This window comes from Gossypium hirsutum, chromosome D08 (genome assembly GCF_007990345.1).
Source record: "Gossypium hirsutum isolate 1008001.06 chromosome D08, Gossypium_hirsutum_v2.1, whole genome shotgun sequence".
Taxonomy (NCBI): Eukaryota; Viridiplantae; Streptophyta; class Magnoliopsida; order Malvales; family Malvaceae; genus Gossypium; species Gossypium hirsutum.
The window spans coordinates 7,452,227-7,458,420 of record NC_053444.1 but is presented as its reverse complement, the minus strand read 5'-3'; positions in this window follow the sequence as shown (position 1 = coordinate 7,458,420).

The following is a 6,194-nucleotide window of genomic DNA, read 5'->3' as shown; positions in this document are numbered from 1 at the left end:
TAGAATTGTTTGTCTACAAAAAAATTCTTAAAATCTTGCTACAGACTATCTGCCCTAAAGATCCAATTTCTAAGCTGGTTATTTGGCTCTATTGTTTTGATACTGAGTTGAAACCTCTAATGGTACACCATTCCTATATGTATGACTCCATCTGCCTGTGATTCTCGATCCTATCTTTCCATCTGGCTTGGTCCCTCATCTAAGTCCTCGATCAAACCTGTAAATCTTGCGAACATCAACCACATTGTTGTAAGTTCAATCGAACTTAGTGAGCTCCTTCACTAAGTCACACATAAATAAACATATCACATGAGGGTAAAAATTGTAAAATAAACTTAAACATGAATACTCCTTACTCACTCTAAGTGAATGTTTGATATCAGGGTGACAGTCTCCACTCGATCTTTTGAGCTACTCTACTTACCTTAAGACCTTCCTCTGGCTAGACTCTTCTCTTGCCCGTAATCTAGACATCTCGCTGTATCCATGAGTCCTATTGTTACTTCTCATCTTCCATTCATTTCATATTCACTGCATGCAAGGTATTCGTTGTCCTCTACCTTACCTGATTGTACGTTCGTCTACCATCTTATATCTCATTGGTAGCGCTCTCTTGTCTTTTCACCCAAGGGTCTTTAAGTCATATCCTCTTTTGTGAACTTCTATGATTGAACCAATCCTTTGTGGATTCCCTTTTTCCGTACATTGGCCCCGAAGGACTTGTTGACATTCCCATAATATATAAACCTTCAGCAGACCTAGGCATTCTAGTGAACTCGTTGTCCTTCCACCTTAGCGTTTACAGTAGTTGTACTACTTATTGCCCTTACGACTATACGAGGATCGCATGATTTCCCTACTTTTCTAGCTCATTCCTTACAAGTTTGCTCTATGTAGAACCTTTTATAGTTATTCATTCTTTGATCTACCGAAGAAGATGAAGAACGAGATAAATTAAGACAAGGTTGGGAAGAAAATCATCCCTAGGAATCATCTCTCAGCTATTTATAGCCCTTCCCGCACTAATTCCAATCCTATGAGAGTTGTTCATAGCTAATTATTATGTCTCCTACTAAGGAACCAATGGATTCCATCCTAACCAAACCAAAATCGGTCCTCAACTATGTCCAATTCAATTTTTAGCTTTCTTGTTTCTTTCAATAGAGGCTGCCAACTTGCAGTCTCTTTCAATTTAGTCCTCTCATTATTTCCAATTTTCGGTTATCAAGAATCCAAGTGTTATATAGCTGACCTTTCTTTTGTGAATACAAAGCATGTCTCAAACTTGAGATATTGATACTAGACTTAGTAGCAAACCACCTTTCAATAGTTGCCCAAACATAAAAATTGGTATGAACATTAGTCAGATATATCAACACATCATCACACACAATTGACAACATCCAAGATGCCAACAATTTATCCTACTGTTTATGTAGCAGAAAGTTAGGATTATCAACTAATTTCTTATCTTTATCAACTAAGAACTAAGAAGGGATAATAATTGTTCCTAAAACATATCCTTGTAGATCATATCCTTCAAGAATCAACATAATCTGATGTTTCCATAAAAGAAAGTTGTTTTCATTGAGTTTAACTTTATCATGATTTGGAAATTGTTGAATTCTCTTACCAATTTCAAAATAGATTGATCCTAGTTCTAATTGAGGGGAATTCACCTGCTCATCAGCATTTGTAGAATGAGTCTGACTGTCTTTCGTTTCCTAAGACTACCTCTATTTCCATGAAGAATCAACAATACCTTCAACAAACCTTTAACAACAACTACTACTACCCTTTGTAACAAGAAAATCGTAGCTCTGGTACTATGTTAGAATCAACTAACAAGCAAGAATAAAAATAAAAAAAATAGAAAGCAATAAGGGGTCTACTTGTTTTATTGAATAGACTCTTATAATCCATAAGGACCAAGCCTTGATATATATATACATGATTAGTTAATGGATCAGCTCAGATTTCAATGCTAACAATTGAACCTAACTGACTCTCAACTATCCATTAACTAAAAACTGACTTAGTTACAACTTTTAACTAGCTAACCAGACTTAACTAATGACTAATAGCTAACTGCAGCAACCTAACAACTAACTGCTTAACAACTAACACAACTAACATTAGTTTAAAAAAGCTCATTCCTTAATACTGCAAGTAAATTACATTCAGTATTGCATAACATTTTATATTTAAGTTTATTAGATAATAATATGAATAAATCTAAATATATTAGTTGTCAAAACACTATCAACTTTACTTGATATAGTATGGGATCACTCCTAATACCAACAATCAAAACGAAGCAAGCTTGGAGATTAAACATAGGACTATGAGGTGTGATCCTTCTCTCTTCATCTTCTTCACTAAGCTAAGATACTTAACTCTTATCATAATCATACATATTGAACTGACTTAAGCATTATGTCCTTAGCTGACACACCTTTGTATTCAGATCTACACCATTTCAAAGAAGACTCTAAAAAAAAGATAAATCTCTTGACTTATTATCTATTTATAATATCGAATGCTTAAAGAAATTAATAAAAGTGTAACCATGAGCAAATTGGAGGGACTGTAGTGGAGAAAAAAGAAATGCAATGCCCAAGTCTTTACAAACCCATTTCAAAAAAGACTTTATTTTAGCTTAAACATGGTTCTATGTATAGAGAAGGGTAGTTATCGTTTTATGTAGAAAACACAAGCAGAAGCGGTGGTGGGTGGAAATAGACATGCCACCTTAAGATTTTGACAATAATTTATGCTGGACTAGTGAAAGACCAATTATATTTGCATCCTTGAAATAAGATACGACTGCAGATGAAGGTTGGTTGGATAATATCATTCTAACTATTCAGGGTAAAACTCACATAACGCTTGAAATATTTGCAAAAGAAAAACACTCAAACTACGTATAATTTGAAAAATATTCATTTATACCTCGTACTTGAAAAAAGTATCATAAAGTCATTTAGATTTATATTTATTCATGAATCGAGTTATCTAACCAAGCTAAAAAATTTGAGAGGATTTGGATTAATATTAGGCTTGAAAAATGGATTTGGACAAAAAAAATTAGACCTGTTTAAAATATGGTTCGAGCTCGGGCTTAAACATTCATAACTCAAGCTGGCTCAGCCCCACCCATTTTTAAGTTTGTAATTTTTATGTTATATTATTTTATATATATATATTATGTAATTTATAACTCATAAAAATTAAATCTATAGTAATATATAATACTATTATCATGTAAATATTGAAAAATGTTAAGATAACTAAATATAAAATTTTAACAAATAAAAAATATATAAAATCATTAAATATTAAAATAAAATAATATATATTTAAAAATAGTATGGGAGAGCTTAAAATTAGGTTGGGTCAACTATTTACAAATATAGATGGGCTTGGGCAAAATTTTAAGCTCGTGTTTTAGGTTAGGTCGGGCTTAGACAAGAAAAAAAATATGTTGATATCATGTTTAAGCCTAACTTGAACTCGGTCCAACCCGACTTACGAACACCTCTATTTAAATATTTTTAATAAGTGAATATTTTTAAAAAAAATACAATTATACTATTATTATTTACTATATGTTATTCTCTTTATTTTATTATTTTCTCCATTTCCAATTACAAGTAATAAAAATTAATCATAGATAAAAGGTACATTGCGTTTGTCATTTCCTTTGCATTTCCCCGCACATTTCCTTCATTTCATACAAATTAGGGTATACTAGTTTGGTGAATATTATCAAAGTTGCCAACTTCCCAACCCTTTGTTCTCAACCAGTTTACTGTGATACATTAAAATCCACAATCTCACCATCATGACCAAAACATCCTGCTTTCTCTGTTGCTTCCCAACTCTACTTATGGAGACTTGAAAATCCTTTTTTGGATAATTGGGAGTAGGAAATAGGAATCTTTAGGATTGAACCCATATATTTATGCCTTACATAATACTATATAATAAAATTTTTTATATGTTCAGTAGTATTAAGTTGAAACTCTTGATTGATTGTCTACATTTTGTGTTTCATGAGGATTTTCCAATTTTTCAACAAAGCTTTTTCTTTGAAACTCTTGGATCTTGATATAAATTTGAAGAGAATAGTTGAAAGGCATGAAGTTGATACTAAAACTAGTCCCTTTTTATACTTTTTTAACCTATCTATTTTCCTGTTTATTATAAATTCAACTTGACGGCTAGTAATGAAACTTAATTGAATGTATATTCACATATAACAATAATTGCAGAGATGAGAATAAATTGAAGGACGGAAAGACATGGAATGCCATATCCCAAAATAGGGATAGAATAACAGAACTAGAATGCCTTAAAAAATATCAAGAAATAAGATGTAAATTTAATGATTAAAGTGTTAGCTTCCATCTCTTGAGACCCCACATCTCCCATTTTTCTTTTTTAAATTTTTAGCAACTTAGGATAAGTCGCACTAAACCAAATAATATTTAAGGCGTAGGCTTGATGGTTAGCATGCTAGTTCCCTTCCCAATGGATTCAGGTTTCTGATCTAGCAAAAATATGGAGAAATTGCTAGTGGCGCCCTCAACTCTGGAAAAATTACAATGACACCCCAAAAGTTTGTAAAGCTTAGAAATTCACCCCAATCCAATCTCAACTAGAATTCATATCTTATCCTTGTTTAAAATTCCATCATCTTTTTATCTTCTTACCCTAATTTGAAATCATATCTTACCCTTCTTTAAAATTTAAATACAATGAAAATTCCATATATTTTTATCTTTTTATCCTAATTTGAATTTCAAATTACTCTTTTTCAAATTCTAATAGAATTTATCCTCCTTTCTTCTATTTATTCTCCATTTTTCCTTCAAAACCCCCTATTGCAAAATTCTTTCAATTTCTTGAGTTCTTTCTTTTTCTCTTCCATTGTTAAATCGGTTTTCAATCAAGGAATTCAAAATCTCCAAAATCATTCATCTTTTTCTCGAGAAGATCATCAATCTCTCCAAAGCTAAGTTTTTTAAGTCTTCAAATCAAGTGTGAGATCTAAACTTAAGTCATTATGTATAATTAATTGTTGAATTAGAAGTAACTAATTTGTTTTATGCGAACTCTAGGTTAAACATGCAAACCCTACACATGATATATGCGAACCACTGTACATGTGATATTATTTTTCTTACGCGCACAAAATATATGTGTATACATGTGAGATCAATGAATACATGAACACATGCCTTTTAATGCTAAAGCATAAGATATTGAATGTTGCATCAATTGATGATAAATAGCATAAATATGCTAAGTTAATGTGCATAATTACACGAAATCGAGAATGGAGGATGGAGAAGTTCCGTAGGAGAAAGTGGCAATTTAAGTCCACACTGAAAGTCAGTATTGCGCAAAGTAAGCGACAATGTCATCCAAAATGGATAAACCGAGATGATAAGCTAAAAAGCCACCAGATCGGGTCGACCGAGGATGATAGTTTATGTACAGGATGGGATGGTCATTTTAGAGCTAATTTGACGGGATGCTTACAACGAGTATAGTTTATGTACAAGACAAGATGGTCGTTTTAAAACACCATCAAAACCAAACCAAATCGGGGTGGTAGTAATAGTCATCGTCACAGATGACCAGTGAACGACCATTGTCACCAGAAATCAAATCTGGGATGGTCAGTTATTGTTATGTGTTATGTGAGATAGTGTGTTGAGTAATGCTCGAGATCGGTTTAGATGAGTGGGTGGGAAATTAAAACATAAAATTGCATCATAATTATATTTTGTATATATATTGATTTATTATATGTTCCTCTTATTATGCTTAAATTATTATACTATGAATTAAATACTTTATTGTTCGATTGATTATATATAATGGTTTAAGATTAGTCTCACATTGAGACGTTGCAAGCTCATTCTCCCTTTCCTTACTTCTTAGGTAGCCTAGATAACTAGGACTCGGAATGGCATCGAAAGACCCTCGAATTAGCAAGTCATTTCCTTTATTAAAGTTCTACTTTTAAGTTTTATTCAAAATTTTCCTTAATTTTTTTCTTAATTATTTAGTAGTTCCTCTTTTTTGATATTTTAGGTTTGAGATTTATTAACTTATTTATTTTATGCATGGCATTTAAATGTTACTCTAATATATGCCATTCGGTTTAGAAAACTATCGTTTGT